Below are 21,913 nucleotides of genomic sequence, written 5' to 3' on the forward strand. Positions count from 1 at the left end.
ACCCCCGCAGAGGTTCTGATTTAATTGGTTTGGGGGTAAACCTAGCATTCAGTATTTTAATAAAGGGCTCCTGAGAGTCTACCATGCAGCCAGGGTTGAGAGCTTCTACTCTGGGTGTGGACATGGTCTTATCTCTCAGAAGGGGGTCCTCCCGCCCTCCTTCCTTTTTCTTTCCAACCCTTCTGCTTAAAACTGAGTCATATTCTCAACTGATTAATCTCTCTTTCATTTATCATTTATGTTGCCTGCAGATTAATCTTTCTAAACCAGTTATGAACAGATTGCTTTCTTGCAGAAACTGTTGGAGGCTCCCCCTTGCCCTCCACAAATCAAAAAGACCTTGTACTTATCCTCTAAGGCCCTCCTTGGGGTAGTGCCATTCTCTTCCAGCCATGTCTCCCTCTTGATGGAGCCCTATATATTAGGGAAAATAAACTAATTCCTGTCTTCTGAATACAACATGGGATTTCTTAGCTGTATGATTTTGCTTGGGTTAACTCTCCATTTGTTTAATCTTTCCTACATATGTGTCAGTCAGAGACCAGACCTGTTTTTACTTACTCCTATGAAAAACTTGCCTAATCTTTGCAACTGATGCATTGCTTTTTTGTTTAGCATTTTTATTTGTTGTTTTCTTACAGAATTTACTTGTTTCCCCTTGTGCTTCTGGAATTGTATTCTTCTCTTACCCTTCTTACTGGATTATAAACTCTTTGAGGGCCAGAGCCTCTTTTTATTCGTGTTTGTAAGCCCCTGCTGTGCCTACCATGGTGCCTAGCACATAGTAGGCATTCCCAAAGATGGGTTAAATTGCTGTTGAATTGGATAATTTGCCTCCGTTATTAATTCTATTTTGACCTCTCTGCCTTATACTGATATTTTAATTTCACTGCCTGACATTTAGTAAATCCTTAGGGATTTTATTTAAATGAATGCTTTTCCAGAAGCTCCAAATGTTCTTTATAAACACACGATACAACTTCGGTGGTGTCTTTCAAAGTTTGCAAGGTTTTAATTGTTCACTCTTTGTACTAGTTTGTTTGCATTTTGGCTTCCTTGTGTCCTGAGACAGGGTGGAATCCAGTAAGAGTTCAGAGGCCACATTCATTTGACTATGAAAGACTCATTATATTCCTAAAAACTTTGGAGCACACTGGTAATGAGCCATGATTCTGGAAAGCCCATCTGGCTCTGATTCCTCCTTGGGTTCGGGTCGGAACTTCTGCAGTGCTTAAGTGGGTGATGGGACTTAGAAAGTAATGACACTTCCTGCAATTAAATCAATGTCCATAGCAGTCTCTTGTAATCCTGCAGGAACAATCATAAGGAATCCCCTCTCACTTGGCACAATGAAATATGAATATTTTCTAATGGGCTAATTAGTGCAGTTATCATTTTTTTTAGCCAAAAATGTCAATGTGTAGGATTTAATTAGTCTGCTCTAGGATTACAAGATAACTTCTTAGCTTAGTCAGTCTGTCAGCATTTTTAGGATTTGGAAGGATGCCAGGCACAATCACCTACACACTTACATAAACTTTTAAGACTTCTAGAAAAATTACTATGAAGAGAAGGCAAAGTTCCCAGAAATAAAATCTAAATTATGTGGGTGGAAGAGTTGTGACCAAAGGAATAGGTGGAAAGTGTAAAAAATAGGCCTTGACATCCCATTGTTCTTATTTCTACACTGCAGGACTTAGGTGGTTTAGATGTTGCAGTCTTGGATTTAGACTCCTTTTGTTTCTAGTAGAGGAACCTGATTCTGCCTGGCTAAGTTACATGGCAGTCAATTGGTAGGATGTTTGGTAATGCACAGAATGAGGGAGACTTGGAATAGCTTGGCCATGCAACATAGGGGATTACGGAGGTAGGTAATAGGAACTAGTAGTGGGCAGTGTCTTCAGGATTCTGTTAGTGGAATGAATGTCTTGCAAGTTGTTTCAAATCTTTTGATTTTCCAGGGAAAGAGAGTTGGGTTGGCCAAGGTCATGGAATAGGTTCAGTAGTATCCCTTCAAAGTTCATGTGCTTCCAGAACCTCAGAATGTGTGACCTTATTTGGAATAAGAGTCTTTGCAGATGTAATTAAGGTAAGATAGAGATGAGGCCATACTGGATTGAAGTGAGCTCTGCATCTAATGAGAGTGTTCTTATATGAGGCAGAAAAGGAGGAGACACGGACACACAGAGAAGGTGGTGATGTGCCATGGAGGAAGATATTGGGGTGACAGGTCTACAAGCCTAGGAATGCTAAAGATTGCCAGAAACCACCATAAGTTGGGAGAGAGGCATGGGACATATCTCTCTCAGAGTCCCCAGAAAAAACCAAACCTACTAACGGCTTGAATTTGAACTAGGTCTGTTTTAAGTATAGAAAATAAGTTTTTCTTTCTTAAAGGTGCCAAGTTTGTGGTAATTTGTTTTAATACCTTTAGGAGTCTAGTACAGGTCATATGTCCAGAGAGGTAGGCAGCTTGATTGACAGCCTCCTGTTTGCAAAGGGCTAAAGAGACTTCCCAAAAAGAAATCCAGTGGTTGTCTTCAAGGAAAAGAGCATGGATAAGTGGGAAGAAACCATAGGAATGTCTACTATGTACTATAAATCTGAATTTCTATTCAGACAGGAAATAGGCTCTTTGGCTCTTGCCTCAAGTAAAATGTGAAGCCCACCATCAGATTTTGTCAAGTTGCCAACTAGTTACTAGTCTTTTGGGGGAGGATTGGTGGTTTTGTTGATGACAAAAGATCCAGAGAGGCAATGCATAGGACAGAGGCCTTGTTTACATGGTCAGGGTCTGGTATGATGTGGGTCAGGAAGGTAATCTCTGAAATGCACAGAAATTGAACACTGAATCAATTGAAAGGAGCTTGGAATAATGATTCCACCTCCTTCCTTGACTGGGACACTGTGACAAATGTGGGTTGAACACAGTCAACAGAATAAATTCTGGACAGTGTGCAGAGAAATCACAGAGGGATAGATGTAAATTGTCAATCTTGTTTGGGTGAGTCCGCATTCCATTCCCTTTATATTCTTAGGTATGTGGTGGCCAGGGAGATATCCTCTTTATTTCCTTTGCAGCTCTAACAATTAATAGCAACTAGTATTTATTGAGGATTTCCTATGAGCCAAGAACCATGCTCAATATGTTACACATGCATCATCTTATTTACTCCTCAAACAACTCGATGTTGTTCATATTGTTAGTGGCTCCAACTTTAGGTGTGCAAACAGATATTTAGGGAGGTTATGTACTTGCCTAGTTTCACATAACTGGGGAATGGTGGTACCAGGATTCAAATACCAGAGTTTTGACCCCAGAACCTAAATTCTTAAGTAATTGTGTAGCTAATGTGTGTGTCTTTACTGTGAGTTTACCTACCATTTCAATAAAGAATTATCATCTTTTTCTTTTAGGTTGTTATTATAATATTTCCTCCAAAAGTCCAAAAGCTTTGCTCATGTGGCATATTTCTTGGAAACTTTCAAATGTCAATGGAATGAACCAGAAGTTTCTTTGTGCCATGGAATGTACTGTCTGCTAAGCTAATCTCATTCCCACTGGGGAATATGTATAATAAGAACTGGTTTAGTTAGACTGAAAATCAATCATCAAGGCCACTGACAATGCTAAAAAAAAAAAAAAAAAATCAAAAGCAGTTAGCATACAAATGAAAGTGATTCCCTATAACTCTATGTGGGACAAATTTCCTGAACTACCATACCAATAAATCAAGGCTTTGGAGGCTCAGTTATAAAGGAAGATAGATTGAACAATTTTCCTGTTACAAACAAGCTGTTTTGTACTATATATCTATCAGCTAGTTATTCAGGTCTAATTTAGGAATGTGTAAGCAAACATGACCAAATATGTTTAAATACACTTGCCTTAAAAGTTGCCAAAGAATGCTCCGCATCAACAGAACAAAATTATTTCTGGAATCTTTAAAATGTCTTTTGCAAAACTATAATTAGAAATACTTTGCTGTAAAAAAGTAGTCTGTGAGGACCCCCTCCTCCTCCCGCCCCTCATTCTTTGAGGTAAATTTTTGTTGTTGTTTGTCAATAGAAGGCTTTTTGAATTATTTGGACCAACTATTGGTGGGTACCTTCTCAGTTGTGTTGAGTGACTTCACTGCTGGTAATCTAGAGATGCTGATGGAACCAGACAGATAAAGCTGCTTCCAGTTTCCATTATTCCAAGAAGCTGACTGACTGCAGGGATCTGGGACTCTCTGTCAGGTACTGAGGTAATTTGTATCAGGACTTTGGGACCATAAATCAATAGAAAGGATCCTTCTCTTGACTAGTTCTAGGTTCTTTCTTCTTGTTCTTGTTCTCCTTCTCCTTCTTTTTTAAAAAGATTATTTATTTGAGAGAGAGAGAAAGAGAGAAAGTGATAATGCACAAGATGGGGGAGAAGATGGGGGTGGGAGAGGAGACAGAGAATCTTGAACAGACTATCCACTGAGTGCAGAGCTGGATACCAGGACATAAGATCATGACCTGATCTGAAATCAAGAGTTGGACACTTAACTGTCTGAGCCACCCAGGCACCCTTAGGTTCTTCCTTCTTCTTTTTAAAAAATTTTAACTTTTATTTAAATTCAATTTGATTAACATATAGTATATTATTAGTTTCAGAGGTAGAATTTAGTGATTCATCGGCTGCATGTAACACCCAGTGGTCATTGCATCAAGTGCCCTTCCTAATATCTATCACCCAGTTACCCTATCCAACAACCCTCAGATTTTCTCCTATAGTTAAGAGTTGGTTATGGTTTGTCTCTGTCTCTGATTTCATCTTATTTTATTTTTCCTTCCCTTCCCCTATTTCATCCGTTTTATTTCTTAAATTCTACATATGAGTGAAATCATATAATATTTATCTTTCTCTGACTGACTTAATTCACTTAGTGTAATACCTTTTGGTTCCAACCACATCATTGCAAGTGGCAAGATTTCATTCTTTTTGATGACTGATTAATATTCGTGTGTGTGTGTGTGTGTGTGTGTGTATCATATCTTCTTTATCCATTCATCTCTTGATGAACATCTGGGCTCTTTCCATATTTTGGCTATTGTGGACATTGCTGCTATAAACATTGGGAAGCAGGTGTCCCTTTGAATCACTGTGTTTGTATCCTTTAGATAAATACCTAGCAGTGCAATTGCTGGGTCATAGGGTAGCTCTATTTTTAACTTTTGAAGAACCTCTGTACTGTATTCCAGAGTGTTTGCACCAGCTTTTATTCCTATCAATTGTGTAAGAGGGTCCCCCTGTCTCTAAGTCCTTGCCAATGTCTGTTGTTTCCTGCATTGTTCATTTTAGCCATTGTGACAGGTGTGAGGTGGTGGTATCTCATTGTGGTTTTGATTTCTACTTCAGTGATGCCAAGTGATTTGGAGCATTTTTTCATATCTGATGGCCATTTGTAGGTCTTCTTTGGAGAAATGTCTGTTCATGTCTTCTGCCCATTTCTTGACTGGATTCTTTGTTTTTTTGATGATGAGTTTGATATGTTCTTTATACAGTTTGGATACTAGCCCTTTACCTGATAAGACATCTGCAAATAACTTCTCCCATTCTAGAGGTTGCCTTTTAGTTTTGTTGACTGCTTTCTCTGCTGTAAAAAAGCTTTTTATCTTGATGAAGTCCCAATAGTTTATTTTAGCTTTTGTTTCCCTGGCCTTTGGAGATGTGTCTTGCAAGAAGTTGCTGCCTGTGTTCTCCTCAAGGATTTTGACGAATGCCTATAGCACAATGAGGTCTTTAATCCATTTTGAGTTTATTTTTGTGTGTGGTGTAAGAAAGTAGTCCAGTTTCACTCTTCTCCATGTGGCTGTCCGATTTTCCCAACACCATTTTTTGAAGAGACTCTTTTCCATTGGACATTTTTTCCTGCTTGGTTGATGATTAGTTGACCATAGAGTTGAGGGTACATTTCTGGGTTCCCTATTCTGTTCCATTGATCTATGTGTCTTTTTTTGTGTCAGTATTAAGTTCTTTCTTCTAATCTATTCAGAGTTGAAATAAAACATACAAGTGTCATGGAAATGCTCTGGGTAGGAGTATTTTTAGCATAGCTCCACACTAGTAATATCAAATAATTGTTCAACATTTATTTAGAATTGTGAAAATTTTGGGAGTAGAGGGCCATTGGTGGTAGCTCTGAAGATTTTTTGTTCCAAGAACTGATCCAGTGTACTTGCCATAGTCTGCAGAGGATGGCACCATGGGTAAGAGCTAAGAGCATGGACTCTAGAATCTAACTGCCTAGTTTTCAATCTTGGCTTCTTTATGTTATGGTTTATGGTTTTGGGGAGGACACTTAATTTCTGTGTATCAGAGTTACCTTATCTATAATAATGGTATTTCATTTATAGAATTAGATAATCCATATAGCACTATTAACACGAGTCCTAGTGCATAGAATCCTACAAAAAAAATTGTGTATTATTATTAGCCAACAAAAGTTCTGCCCAGTAGAATCCCCCTTCTTGCAAAATGCCTTGCTTTTTTTGGGGGGGGGGGCGTGAATTATCTCCTGCCCGAGCTTGATCCATGTGGTTTAGGTGGATGGCTCTTTTTCCCTTACCCCCAGTTCCAAAGGTGGCTTTATGGTCTGGATTTGACCAATTAGCCTACTCCATTTCCTCATGGCCACAGGGACTGGATCAGTGTGGGCTTGTGATCCAAGGGGACCAATGAAACCCTGTCCTGAGACTTTGGTAGAGTATTGGGAAGGAAAAGCTATTGTTGGTAGAATGTATCATGTAAGCCTGGAGGTGCTAGGGGCTACTGTGAGATAGGAGATGGAGTGAGAGAGAGGCTGAGTCTTGAAGAAATCACTGGGTCTTGGCATCCTTGAAGCTCGACTTACTACTGGACTTATCAAACATCGGCACCACTAAATACCTTTTTGATTAAACTAGTTTGATTTAATTTCCAACATCTAAAACAAGGGTGAGCATATGCCCTCGTTTGTTTGAGACAGCTCTAGTTTGTACCTATTATCTCAGCATAATTATGAAAAGTGCCCTATTTCACTCTCAGAAGTATCCCAATGGAGGGGATAAATTATATGGCCATCTTATTTAAACTTAGAAAGTCCAGATTAATGCAGTAACACTGAGCAAGTCCAGATTAATACAGCAATGCTAGAGCAACACAGTCCCACCTCCCAAATCCTTCTCAAATTACACAGCACATATAGGGTTCTCACTAGGGAGAGTTCTGGTGGATACACTCATCTGTATCCCTAATGAGGTTTAGGACCCCTTCTAGATGGCAGCTGCCCTAGTGACCTCCTTATTCCATCTCTTACTTTTAGGCTTAAAGCTACTTTTTAGTACTTAGGACTCATCCTGGACTGACAAGCTGAATTTTTCCAGTTGAACAATTAACCTTCCGAGTCAAACTGTCTCCCTCCCTGTCTCCTCTCCTTCCCCACTGACTACTCATACATGTGTGCATATGCAGACACACACACACACACACACACACACACACACACACACACACAACATTGGATTGGGTAAAGATCACTAGCTCCCTTCTTGTATCCCATTGCCATGTTTGTTCATTTTCCAGTTGTGCTAAAGGGGACAGGTTTGTTTTGGGAGTTGGATAGGGAGGGGAATAAGATCACGGGGATCATTTTAGACAGTAGAAGACCCATGGGAGGAGATCGAACTTCCATTAAGTGATATTGGCTTCTTTGAATATCTTGTTTTTCCCTTTTGATGAAGCATCCAAAGAGATATCAGATGCATAGCACTGGTGCTGAGCTAAGCTTCATCCTTCCTGACTGTATAACCTTTAGGCAAGTCACTTATTATTATCCCTCTGAGCCTCCATTTGTTTCACTATTAAATGGATTTAAGAATGTCTTCTCTGCCTATCCCATAAGATTGTTTAGTGTTGAAACATGATGATGCATTCCATTGTGGTTTATAAACTGCTTTATCAATGCAGGGGAACTGAAAAGTGTTGTCATGCTATGGCAGCTTTCCTCACATCTCACATGGGGTCTTCTTTTGTTATTGTCAGGGTTCAAGAGGTAAGTTGGCAAGGTCCTATTTCACTGTCAGGCATATATGTGAGATATATATATATATATCTCACATATATGGCACATATATATTATTTATATGGGGTGGGAGAGTGGGAGACATTAAATCACTTATCTGGACAATACCCATTGTAAATATTTACTTTTTTGCTAGGCCTAGGGTTAAGTGCTTTATGTGCATTATATCATTTTAATCCTCACAATGACGTGACATAGTCTGTACCATTAGCTTATACATTTTTCCAGATGTAGAAGTTAAAATAATAATTGGCAGAATCAGGATTCAAACCTACTCTGTTTGATCCCAAAGCCTTGCTTCTAAAGGTGATATTATTCTGCTCACTTTGTGCATTGGGAAGAAACTCAGCCTGAAGTCAGGAGCTCTGGCTTCCATTTTCCTATCTGCCCTTAATGAGCTGGGTGACCTTGGACAAGTCAGTCTACCAAATAGGCCTTTATTGCCCTATCTGACAAATGAGGACTGGAATAGATAACTCCTGAGGTCCCTTGAGGTTCAATGGTTTTATGATTCTAGGTATTTGGGTTTCGGATCAGGAATTCAATTTTTCTTTAATGTCAGCAGGTCTAAATCTTTCCTTTTGGGGGGGACGCATTTTATCACAGACTTCAGTCACCAAAGTCTCCAGCAGCAAATCAAGAATAAAGAGAAGGGGTGGTTTGTAGGTGCAATGAAGGAGAAGTTCCTTCTATCAGATAGTTAGAAAATGGTGAAATTGCATTGAAAGTATATTATTAGTAGTAGAAAATAATGATTAATGCTATTTCATGTTCTTTTCACAAGTCATGGTAGATAATGAACAATGATAACACCATGCATGATTGCTGATCCTTGTGACATTCAAAATAGATTCAAAATTCCTCTTCCACATACAGGACTCAGTTAGGGCACTATATTAAATTCAAACTTAGGGACCAGATTTAAAATTTAAATGCATATCCTTTTTGCATATCTATTTTGACACAGCATTACAAATTACTCACTGTAATATGAATTAAAGATGGACTTTTGCACAATGGGGGAAACATTAAAAAATCCTATTTAAATTTAAATCCCCCTTTTCCCTTTTCAGATTCCCCCCATATTTATCCCTCAATATATCTGCTAATTATCAAAAGTACTGCTGTTTAAACAGTAATTTGTTCATTCACATTTTATTATTTTTTGCTGGTAGTGACTGCCAAGAAGCAATGTTGATATCTTGAATTACAATGAGCTCATTGTAACGTTCTTAAATGAGAGAATTTTAAAAGTACTTTGTCCTATCTACATTTTGGTATTTACCTAATGTACATAGTGTAGAAAAAACTGATGTCAAAGAAGGACAGAGCAGCAAATGTGCTTTTAAGTATATTATAATAGAGCCAGTGAAATGTGCAAAATGACAAATTAAATTTAATGTTCAGGTGCACTGCCAATTTGTTTTGGGGGTAAAAAGCAGCACCCTTTGCTAACCCGATAAGAATTAATCAGATTTTAATTACTCTGTGTGCAACCTGGACTGTTTAGCACATTTATGCCGAGTAATCACTGGGGCATCTCTAGCCAAATGGCTGAAAATTTCCATCTTTTAAATTATGGGTATGGTTCTCTGTTAATCATTTTTGGACCTTCTAATTTTCCTTTCTTTCTTTCTTTCTTTTCTTTCTTTTTTTTTTTTTTTTTTGCAATTTCATTTACTCTGACACTAATAATTTCCTTTTGGTTTTTGTTCTTTTTAACAGAGGGGAACAGTATGCTGTTTTGTGTAAATGAATGTGATGCCCATCTCAGTGCTCAGGCCCTAATGTTGCTTTTCCAGTTCTGTGGAAATAGCCTCCCTGCTTTCATCTACCAGGGAAACTTCTGGAGGTTAGGGGCACAGTTTGTCACTACAGAGATGGAGCCTGACATTTTGGCCTCATTAACGTGGTGCTATAACAAAGCGAGTGAACCTCAAACCTAATTTAGCAAAACAACCAACCCCATAAAAAAGGGCAGGACAAGAAAATCAGAGGTGCTTCCAATAAACTTTTATTATTGAACTTAAAAATCTTTCTTAAAATTGCCAGAAGCTTCCCAGCTTTGTGCTGATACTCAGGAATTTCCACTCACAAATGCCAGTAAAGTTACCACAACAGGCTCCGTAGATACAATAAAATCCAGAATTGCGTTCATTTTTGTGCTTCTTCGATTCCTGGAGGTCCTTGTTTAGCCTTCAATAAAATCAACCCTGGACTAATCAATGAGAAATTGTAGAGAATATGAATCCTGCAAAATCAATAATTCGTATAATAATTACACAAGTATATTAGAAAAGCATGGTAGTGCATAGCCAAGCAAATCCCAGGGAACATGCTCTTGAAATCTTTACAACTCAGCCAAATATGATGAACTTTTGCATACCTTGCTCTGGTATAGGATGATCTTGGAGTTTCATAGAATTTTGTAAGGTTTTCCTCAATTTATGCAAATTAATAAAATGAACCCGTATCACTTCTGATGTTAGTGAGTAAAAATGTTTAAGTGAACTTTATTTTTGGTTATTTTATATTTTCCACTTTTTCTTTTTAAGTTAAATTTTTTTTATTGTGTTATGTTAGTCACCAAACTTTAAAAAAAAAAGAGACCTAATGGATCTAGATGTGGGTTCCCATCCTATATCTGAAATACCACATCTACCGTCTTCCCCAGCACAATTCATGTCAGGAATTCCAGTAACTGCTCATGGCTGTGTTGTCATGATTTTCCCCAAGACTCCTCCTCTTATACCAGCTCAGGTCACTAATCTCATTGTTTTCCTCAACCCAAAGCTGTGGTGTCATGAAGAGAAACCAGAATCAGAACCAGTAGAGTTAGGACCGAGCCAAAAGCCCTGTCAATCTCTCTCAGCCTCAGTTTCCTCATCCCTTAAATGGAGGTTACAAGATTGCTGAGTGTATAAGGTGAAATATTGGTAAAAGTGCTTTCTAAACTGTTTGCCTTCGTAGTCTCTGGATGACTTCCTGATCTGGAGTAAGTTTATCTCTGAGTAGAGGAGTCACAGAGAGGACTGTTATGGGTAATTTTATGTGTCAATTTGACTGCACTAAAGGATGTTGGGTAGCTGGTAAAACATAATTTCTGGGCCAAGAGCCTACAATGAACCCTCCCCTTTCTTGTAAGCTTCACTTTATCTGTGTGACTTCCTCTTTCCATTCCTTAGCCCTACTAATTTTAGTCATTTTAGCCACCTGGAACTCTACTTCTTGCTTCCTCAGCTCAGTGAGACTGCCAATCTCCAGTGGGCCTCTTTGTGTGCTTCCCTCCTCTCAAAGAAAATAACCCTGTGCTGTTGGCTTTTCAGTGTCTTAAAACAGTCACTTTATATACTTTGTCCAGGTGTAGAATTGTCTTTAGCAGGAAGCAAATCTGGTACTAGTTATTTTGTAATAACTGGAAGCAAAAGTATTTATCTAGATTATTTTACTCTAAATTGTACACAAATTCTTTATTCATCACAGTTTTAATACATTGAGACTCTGTCTAATATCACTGCTAGAACCTATCCTACCAAGAAGTGAATTTGATTTGAAAAAGAAATGCTCAGAACAAAGAAAGATGCTGATTTCAAATTGTTAAGTTTCAACTACAGTAGAATGAGGGTGCCCTAATCTGAGAACAAAGAGAAGATAACCAGACAGCATTGCTACTCAACAGGATTTTCAGGCAAAATTATGAAATTATCCAGCACTTCTAAGGTTTTAAATTAAAATGTCTTAATTTAAGCTATGGCTTCACACATGTAGCAACACCTTTGTGACTCCATTTAATATAAACCAGTATTTTTTTTTAAAAGATTTTATTCATTTATTTGACAGAAATCAGAAGTATGCGGAGAGGCAGGCAGAGAGAGAGAGGAGGAAGCAGGCTCCCCGCCTAGCAGAGAGCCCGATGCGGGGCTTGATCCCAGAACCCTAGGATCATGACCTGAGCCGAAGGCAGAGGCTTTAACCCACTGAGCCACCCAGGCACCCCTATAAACCAGTATTTTGAAAGTAAACATTGAATAAAAGCACTTTCTCTCCTATCTATCTATCTATCTATCTATCTATCTATCTATTGTCACCTACCTCTCACTCCTTGTCTCATTCTGTAACATTTATTGAACAGTTACTGTATGTTAAGTACATTACTACTACATCATGTTTAATCTTCGCAAAAAAAACCCCTTTAACATTAAGTAAACTTCCCAAGATTATTAGTAATCTTAGGTAAGTAAGTCAAAGTTCAAATCTAGACATTTGATACTGCTGTTGTAAGTGTTCCAAGCAATAGGGAGGAGGTGGATGTTTTTAGAGAAAGACAGTGAATTCTGAAAGTTTATAGTCTGTATAATAGATTTTTGATGTTCATTCTACCCTTGTGACAAGTTGTGTTTTAGGGATCCACTAGTAAGGGTACCCCCAGATAGGATCCACTAAATTTATTCTCACATTGTATAAAAATAACCTAAAATATAGATGAGGAAGGAAATTTACCACATCACAGTTTATTGTTTGCTTGAGGTTATAATATTCCCCATCCAACTATGTCTGGCCTCACAGGAGAATCTTTCATGGCATATTATGTTCTGAGAACATGCCAGCTTAGATGTAAACATCTAGTCTGAAAATCATGACTCATTTCTTATTTCTCTTCTCTTTGTGTGCTTCTTCCTCTTGCCTAGTCCCAGGATTGTGTCTTGGTTTAATCTTAAAATCTACAATATCACTTACGTCCATACAGAACCAACAACACAACATGCATGTACTAAAAAAAAAAATTGCAAACCACTTATTTTTTCCCATTAAATGCATCAATAATGGTTGGATCATTATTTAAGAAGTTTTGTGCCAATATTTTCCTGAAAAGAAAAAAAAAGATCAATTTATGGTTATTGGTGTATACCACAGCAAAAAATTTACCATTGCCTATGTCATGTAGCTTAATGGTACTCAAGACTATTAAGTTCATTTTTGAGAAGACACCCACATTTTCAGCTTATGTTTCTCCTTTGTGTTTTCAGATTGTTCACTTCCTTTGGTATTTCTAGAACTCAACTGCAGGAAGACAACTATGTTTGAGGATGCCAGTAAAGCAAGGTGAGAAAGTAACATAGAAGAAAATAAGAGTCACAAATAAGAATAGTGTTAAGTACAGAAGTTACTCGCATTGTTCTTAGATCCACAAACAAAGGAGAACTCCCGGAACAATTTGCTGGTTAATTTAGTAAATAATGTGCAGTTTATAAAAATATAAACTGTAAGCTGTATGATACATCTTTTCCCTTAAATTAGTTAATGAAACTCTCTTTGTGCGGAAGGAAGTTGGGGGTTGAGATCATGTCAGCTGTAACCTTGTTGGTTTACTAGGTTTATCTTGATTGGTTCTCTGGAACTCCATTAACCTGCTTTCCATCTAGAGTCAAAGACGTGATCTGTTGTTGAACTTAGAAAAGAATTTTGCCATTAGAGACTGTAAGAAGCAGAGGGTGGGTTTTGCTTTTCCAATTGAAGCTCTTATAGAGCTGGGATCAGGTCTTATATTACTTTTCTTATTTCCCCACTGTTCTTGGAACTGGCCTCTGTACCCAATTAGTATTTAATAAATACCTGTCTATTTATGGACTTTGAGACTTGGAAATGTAGACTATCATGAGATCAACAAGGGATTATGCACAAGGGAGAAACAGCTCAAAAAAGAGAATTTCTCTTTGTTTTATTTTTTAGTAGGTTTTTGTTTCAGATGAAACTTTTTAGTCTCATTTAATATGTAATTTTACTACATTTATAAGTATTATAAAAGTATGACTTCAGATAGCAAATTCTGTTAGTCATTTCCTTTCAGATAATGTACTTGGCTTGGGAAGGTATCTAAATGCATTTAGATGCTAGCCAAATTTATTTTATCTTGGTAGGTAAGATGCTTATTAGATATGTATCCTTATAAATACAATAGATATCTCTTATAGTGAGAAGACTTTTTTTCTCTGTTAAAAACCTGGTGATTCACAGACCTGTACCCCTGGGGATAAAAATATATGTTTATAAAAAATAAAAAATTAAAAAATGAAAAGTTTTATACTGCAAAAAAAAAAAAAAAACAAAACTCTGCAAAGAAGTTTCTGTATATTTTCAATAGGATTTGAATTTTCATCTGTATATGTATTCTTAATATTCTTTTGGGGACCTTAATGTAGTAGGGCAAGGGGAATTTTTTTCTTCTTTCAAGGTACATTGAATTACAGGAAAAAAAAATCACTTGAGGGTAATATCATTAAAAGCCAACATAGTATTATACTCATTAATTCCACAAAGATTCAAAAGCATAAAAATTTACATTATCAGTTTATACAGAGAAGCTGGGAGAAGAAGGAATAAAGGCTTTTGGTCCCTCTCAGTGTTTTTCATAAATGTCTACCCACAAAACTTCAACAGAAAGGTCAAGTGATTGATGGTAGATCCCAGGGTCTGCTATCCCAACTTGAATTTTGCATTGTAGATTCAATTATAAAAATAGTATTTGTCTATCACCAGTTAAATAACAATTTTATTCCCCAAGCTTTCAACTATAATTGAAAATTGTGGGTTAACAAACCATAGGCATACTATGAATATGGGTATTTTCTGACATCATTTTTTGTAACCCTGTGGAATAATAATACTCTAGTTTGAAAAACATGGTACTGTAACACCTTATAAAATATTATTACAGTGAACTTAGTTATTTTTTCCCATTGTCTCCTCCATTACATTCTGAGTTCCTTGAGGTCAGGAACTGGATCTCATTTTTCTCTGTATTAACAGAGGCTAGTTTAGTGTGTCTCAAACAATAGCATATAGTATTTGTTTGCCAAATGGAATTAAATTAGGGCATATTTTACACTTGGGCTGAAAAAGGTTCATTCAGACTGAGAGCATCTTTAAGGAAAATGAGTCTGGTGATAATTGTTGACAGTTTGTTTTATTTCGTTTATAAAATGTGTTGTGGTTGAAAGGAAAGGTTGGAGCAGTTGACAGGAGAAAGTTAACTTGGCTGAATGTGCATTCTTGGAGCAGGTCTCCAAGGCATGGTCTGAAACCACCCAGAGGGCTGTGGGGGCCATGACATGGTCAAAGGTTTGTCTTTTCATTAGTTAATTTTTTTTTTAATGATACACAAATCTCTAGACTTCATTAAAAGAAGTATTCCAAGTTATATTAATCTGCTAGGGCTACCATAACAAAATACCACAGATTTAATAAACAATAGACATGTATTTCTTACTTTTCCGGAGCTGGAATTCCAAGATCAAGGTGCCAGCAGGTTTGGTTTTTCCAGAGGCCCCTACCCTTGGTGTGCCGGTGGCTGTTTTCTCTCTGTGTCTTCATGTGGCCTTTCCTCACATGTGTGTGCCCATTCCTGGTGCTACTTCCTTTCCTTCAGTATTGAATTCCAGCACTGCCCTTCCCACTTCATTTAACCTTAATTCCCTTCCTGAAGGCTCTATCTCAAATGATAGGCACATAGGACCCTTGAGGGGATACAGTTCAATCCACAACAAAGGGTTAGTAAAAGTCACTTATAAACAAGCTATGAATCCAGTTGTTCAAGGTGATCATGTTACTTGATGTTTTGGCAGAGTTGGGTTTGCATTCTAATATGAAGCCTGGCAACCATGTATATTCATGTACCTGTGGCATGTGTATTTTTGCCAGCATAGCCTCAATGCCCCTTCTCTTTGGTGGCACTGTCCATCATAGTGCCAGCCCTCCATTGGCCAAGGTGTAAGCACATGGTTTAAGCGAGGCTGGTTAGATGTCTTCCTGAAATTTCACTCATTTTTGTAGTAGGCCAAAAGAGAAGTGGCTGCATCAGAAGATACTGCTCGATAGCCCATTGGGCACACTGTCCCTTCTTTCCTGCTGCCTGTCACTGATATTCCCTGGTTCCTCTTCTTTCCAAACACATTGGTTTCTCTGTCATTTCCTTTTCAATGAATTTCCTCTCTTCCTCTCTCTGGATAATGTTGTTGCAGTTACCCAGTATTTGTTTCTGTTGCTTTAAATAATAATAACTCTATTAGTTACATGCTGTTTATTTACCATTGTCATAAAACTCTAGTCTTACATATTTACATGTGGGTAGAATTTCTAAACTTGTAGATAAGATGCTTTGTTATCTGTGTCTCACTAGCGTGGTCTGGGATGAGTCACAGCATCCAGTGGCTGCTGTTACATAAATACATAATTAGATTTTTAGAAAAGGTTTTGCTTTGATTGGTCACTTTGGAAAATCCCTGTATTATTATCATGTTAAATGTCACTCAGTTCTGCTCTAATTCTTCATTCTCATTGTTCTTTTGAGGAGACGCTAATGATAGGAAGGTCATGGGGTCTTTCCCCTGGGAAAGTAGGACCTGGATCAAAAATTCAGAGTACCATTGTGTCAGAGGGTTGGTCCATTATGCTCCTGTTCTTTGGACACTGATCCAGAATATGGTTAAACAGCAAAGGACGATACCATTTTTGTATACAAATATTGACAAAGCAGGGAAAACAGAAAAACCAAGTGATAGGTATAAAACCAATCTTCTGCTTAGTAAGTAACCAGTCCTTTTGAGGGCAATACATAGTCAAGGGAGTAAGTTTTTGTTGTTGTTGTTTTTTTCTTTGGAAAAAAGGCACAGAGTATTGGAGCCCCCAAGGATGCTTTGCTTCTATAGCTGTGGAGATGATCACGGTCTCAGCCAGTCAGGGCCAAGCACCATGTGAAGAGGGAGCAGATCCTTTGTGCATTTCTGGAAAGCAAAGGACTGCCATAGGCATCTGTAATAACAGGGAATGCCAGCATGGGCAGAGCTTCAAAGAGAACTGGAAACCATCAGTACTTATGACAAACAAAAATAGAGAAATAGAATAGGTTTTGGTGCTAGAAACACCAAAGCTCTAAATTGTACTTTATTATAGTTAAGAAATTTCTCCTTCCAAGTTTAATTTCAAAGTATAGAATGATTCTGCATACATTGCTTTGAATGAGTTTGTCAAATTCTTGAGTGTGAGAAAGTAGACCATAGATCTAGGGCTACCTGTGATGAGTAATATTGCTACCTGTGGCTTATAAACCACCTACAGACTCCAAGGGCTTAGAAAAGGTAAGAGGAGAGAGTACAGCCCCAACATACCTAAACCTACACTATATTGTAACAAGTGACAAAGGCTGGGATTAATTATAATATTATATTTGATCTTTGGAAGACTGCTTCTACTTAAAACAGCCCTCTCAGTGCTGGATATTACCCTTATGTCTTTTAGTTTCAAATTCCAAATGATGTTTTTAGAGTAAATATTTATTTCCATGGAGCAGACTTTGCTTATGTACCAAGTAAGGCTTAAATTTTAGGAATTCACTTTTGAAGTCACAGTTCCTTCAAAGGGTTAAGAGCTGTAGAATAGACTTTCTGATAGGCAATTTTTGTTCTTGAAGAAAATAAGGCCTGCTTTATTCAGGCTGTATTTGAGAATTAAATTTCTAAACCTGAACCTCCCCATTATCCCCAAATCATTTTCTTTGGTGTTCTAGTTGATCTCATTGCCTACCATTCTTCAAGCCCTTCTAGTGATTTGAAAAACACCCAGTTCTCTGAATTTAAATACAATCTACTTGAAATACTTAGGGTAGTTTCCATTTTCCTGTACAAACCCGTTCTGATATAGTGAGTTGTGAGCATAATATAGCAGGTTACAGAAAGAGGAGACCAGGCATCCCAGACAGACTTGTCTTGATTTTCAGTGTCACCTAGGGCTACTGTGTTTACCTTCAATCAGATGTGGACAAGTTAAAACTATGCGTGCAAGACATTTGAGATGGGCACACATACAGCTGACCCAGAACAACATTCTTAAGTGAACCATTATAATTTTGCATCTGTAGACCTAGATAACATTAGTCTTTGGTTTTTATCCTGCATAATCCTTGAAATTGGGCTTTGTCCTAGTGGAGTCTTCAGCCCTCTGTGAAAGACAGGCAACACCCAGTGTTCCCAGGCTATCTTTGCAATTGTTTTGCTAGAGCTGAATGGTTTGGATCATCTGTTTCTTAAAGGGACAGAATGCAAGGCTGGTCAAGTTGGATCGCCAAGCTTGAGTAGACAGACTTGGCTGGTGGGATGCTCACTTCTATCATACCATGCTTATCCTTCTAGAAGTTGTTCATCTGGCTAAAGAGAATGACCTTTAATGGTATAAATAAGGATTTTTTTTTAAAAGAATTATCAAGAGTATACTAGTAACTATGCCAGAATAAATTATTTTATTTCTTTGTTTACGTTTTCCAACCCTCACCACACAAACAAGCATCTTGATAGCAGGACGCTTATATGTCTTAGTTTATCCTTAGCAAATAATATGCTTTAATCTATTCAAATCATTCAGCAACTAAGTATTGAATAGGTACTAGGCCCAAACACTAGATTAGGCCTTGGGAATATAGCCTTGGAAAGACTCGGCTTCAGAGTTTCATTAGTATTACTAGGAAAAAATATCATTAGCAAGACATCTTTTTTATAGTTGGCCTTTGAAAATTAAAAAAAATAAAGTCACCATCTTTTTATGTGTACAATGTGTAATAACACTGTTGGAGACTGATAGGGTGCCAGATAAGGCTTTTATTTTACCTGTTGAAGGAGATTTATAGAGAGCTCAGAGAGGCTCAACAGCTAAACATTTTGATTTTAGTCTAATTGGAAAGGAGAATTTAATTTTACTGATAATTATAGGTGAATAAAGAGTGCACTTAAGTTGAAATTAAAAAGTAAAATAGTAAACCAGTTAAGTTCATTGTAATACTGTAGTTTTCCCCTGATAATTTGCATTACATGATCATGATCTCATAGAATACATTCAATTCTGTGATTTAATATAATAAGAATATTATCCCATGTAAGTTGATAAATAGATAGATGTAAAAGAAGAACACTTCTTTTGTGAAGTGTGAAAAGATTTAGCTCTTTACCTTGGAAGGGATTTGAAAATTGGGTCACCTTATCCATTTTGTTCATACTGATGGAATACAGGTCACTGATGTCTGGCTTTGTTTAGCTCTTCTTGCTCCATTTTGACAACGTGATAAAGAACCTAATTACTGAACTACTCAGCTAACAAAGATGGGGGAATCACCTTCTCAAAAATGGAAAAGCACCTTTTTTTAAGTATCTTGAAGGCCCATCAAATTCAGACTTGAAACTTTTCCCACTGAAGAGCCAGGCCGAGGACGTATGTCTTGAGAGGAACATAGCTTTTAATTAGCTCCCCAGCCTGGGTGTTGGAAGGTGAAGGCCTCTGTGCTTGGCTTCCCATTTCTTGGAAAAATTAGCTCCCCAGCCTGGGTGTTGGAGGGGGAAGACCACTGCGCTTGGTTTCCCATTTTTTAGAAAAACTTCCTGGGAGAAGGGACAATGTCTCTGAAGCACTCATTATACATTTACTGAATAAATGAAGGAAGCTTGGCAGCATCGTCTTTAGTTGGGATCCTGATCTCTCTGAACCTATCCTTCTATCTGCCTGAACCTGAATTTCATATGTGATCTACATGTGTAACAGGGACAACTTACTTCTCTCAGCCTCAGTTTCCCCATTTGTAAATTGGAGATTCTAGCCAATCCTCTATAACCAATAAGGAGTAAAAATTTCTCAGTGAGAATGATCTAATGTTTTTGGCTCTGTAAATAGGGTCATTTCGCTATTACCTAGGTTCTGTTCAACAAAGGCTGAATACGTCTCTTAACTGCTAGATGAAAATGATTTACACTGCTTTCTGTGTTCCTCACCTTGTCTCTGGCGACTTACCATATTGGCCATTTTCTCTGTGCCTCTTCCTTCTCTGGCTCTTTAAAACTTGGTATTCTTCAGATTTTCTTTCTTATGATATATACTCTCGTTGGTTGATCTCATAGCTTTTTCTAGTTTTAAGTACTTGACCATGTCCAAACCTCCATTTCAAGCTCAGTCTCATGCCTCTTACCCTGTACCCTAGACTGGTATATTGCTACCAACTCTATTGTCACCAGGATGTCTGTGGCAGAGACAGGCTAGTTGCTTATCCAACCCGGTTCCTCTTCCTGGGCACACAGTTAGACTATAGCTGCTAGCTTCTTCCACATGTAGTATGAGATCAAACGAATAAGCCCTAGGCCATGGTCTGATGTGATTGAAAATGATATGCACGAATACCATATATCTCTCTCTTCTGTCTTCATGGCTGGAAACAAAGTTCTTCAAGATGGCACTGCATAATATGGGGGACGTCTGGATTCCCGAGTTACTCCTTGAAGGAGAGGTTTCCAGGAGAGCTGCCTAAACTGCATCGGGCTATAACACGAGCCAGGAATAAAAAGTCTGTTAAGTCACTGAAATTTAGGGGTTATTTGTTGCCATTTTGTTGCCATAGCGGAGCTTGACCTTTCTTTATTAAGATGGTGTCCCCTAGGCACCATGAACTCTGTAGGTTCTACTTCCCTCCTCAGCTGGTGGCACCATCCTCTTTTTAGTCACCCAATTCACAGTCCCCTAGTCCTCAGACAAATCCAATTAATAACTAACTCCTGTGGATCTTAACTCCCTTATTTTTTCTTGGAAATATCTATCTTTTTTTGAACCATTACTCTGATCGTGCCTCTTGCAATTTTTACCTGCATGTTGGTTTGAATGAACTTAAAACAAACCAGGAAGCATCCTGTTAGAACAGTTGGTCATTATTAAAAGGCATTCCCGGCAGGGAAGAGAAGAGAATGTGGTGACAGTGTAACAATACAGTTGATGTCTGGGAATAAGTAAATCTCCAGATGACTGATGAAGGAAGTGGAGACCTCCCCGGCCTTTGCTCTGTGCTGACGATGCCCGTATACAAAATAAAAAAAGGACCCCATGCAATGCACAGATGGAAAAGTGAGGCTTAATGCAATTAACCGTGGACACCTGGATACTTCCTACCTACCGTCTTCCTCTTTATCTTTTCATCCACTCACGCATGCTTTTGATAAAGGGTCAGAATGCCAGCTGCTTACTGTGCGCAGATCAAAGCTGGAGTGATAGTCAGGCAGGGGTCTTCTTGCTAAGCTTAACCTTACCTGGGAGAGTCAGTTAGCTCAAAACACTTCTAATCACCTGTGATCCCTCCTTATGTCTCCTGCAGAGTGTGGCACTGTAGTTGACAGCTCCCACGCTCCCCTGTCCGTTTAGTGATGCTCCCTTTGTAAAAGCAGCTCTTGGTTTTATCAACCTATATTCCCTCTCCAACGAAAAGGAAGCCCCACTTTGATCGTGCGACTCTTGCTTCGAAGCCCCTCCTGTGCAGCAAGCCCTTCATTTTCTTCGTTTCTGCAGCAGTGCTCTCTCCGCCAAGCCTTAGCACACATTCCCACTGAATATTAAAAAAAAGAAAATTAAAATAAGCCCATGTTTAAAAAATAGTGTCCTCCTTTAAATAATTCTTTAGCAGTCCACAGCATTGGTCTTCCCTGTAGAATAAAAAGGTCTTATGGAAACCAAGGAACGAAGAAGTGATTTTGAAGGTGCCTGGTGGATACCTTTGTGCCAGGTTTTATCAGAAAGCTTGTGATTATTAGAGCTTACACCAAAATGCAGTGACTAAAATTTCCCTGCCCTCCTCAGTCAGGTAGGTGTCTGGGGGACATTTCTACACCTAGAACAGTTTCCCATATAACTACAGAGTTGGCCACACTCATCCTTTTTACTATTGATCTTCTTCTGAACCCCTTCTCCCTGCTTGTTTCCTACCTTGAAACTGGACCTTTCAAGCCTGCAGTTGCATTATGTTGTCT

General features: G+C 38.2%; 1 long non-coding RNA gene across 1 annotated transcript in view; it reads left to right on the forward strand.

Moving 5' to 3' along the window:
- The window catches only part of LOC309868964, a 352,849-nt gene that overhangs the window by 210,231 nt on the left and 120,705 nt on the right, over positions 1–21,913 (forward strand). Inside the window, exon 3 of the long non-coding RNA XR_014313907.1 lies at positions 13,121–13,196. This is a non-coding gene — a long non-coding RNA (uncharacterized lncRNA). The remainder of the gene's footprint in view (positions 1–13,120; positions 13,197–21,913) is intronic.

This window comes from Mustela nivalis (genome assembly GCF_964662115.1).
Source record: "Mustela nivalis genome assembly, chromosome: 7".
Classification (NCBI taxonomy): domain Eukaryota; kingdom Metazoa; phylum Chordata; class Mammalia; order Carnivora; family Mustelidae; genus Mustela; species Mustela nivalis.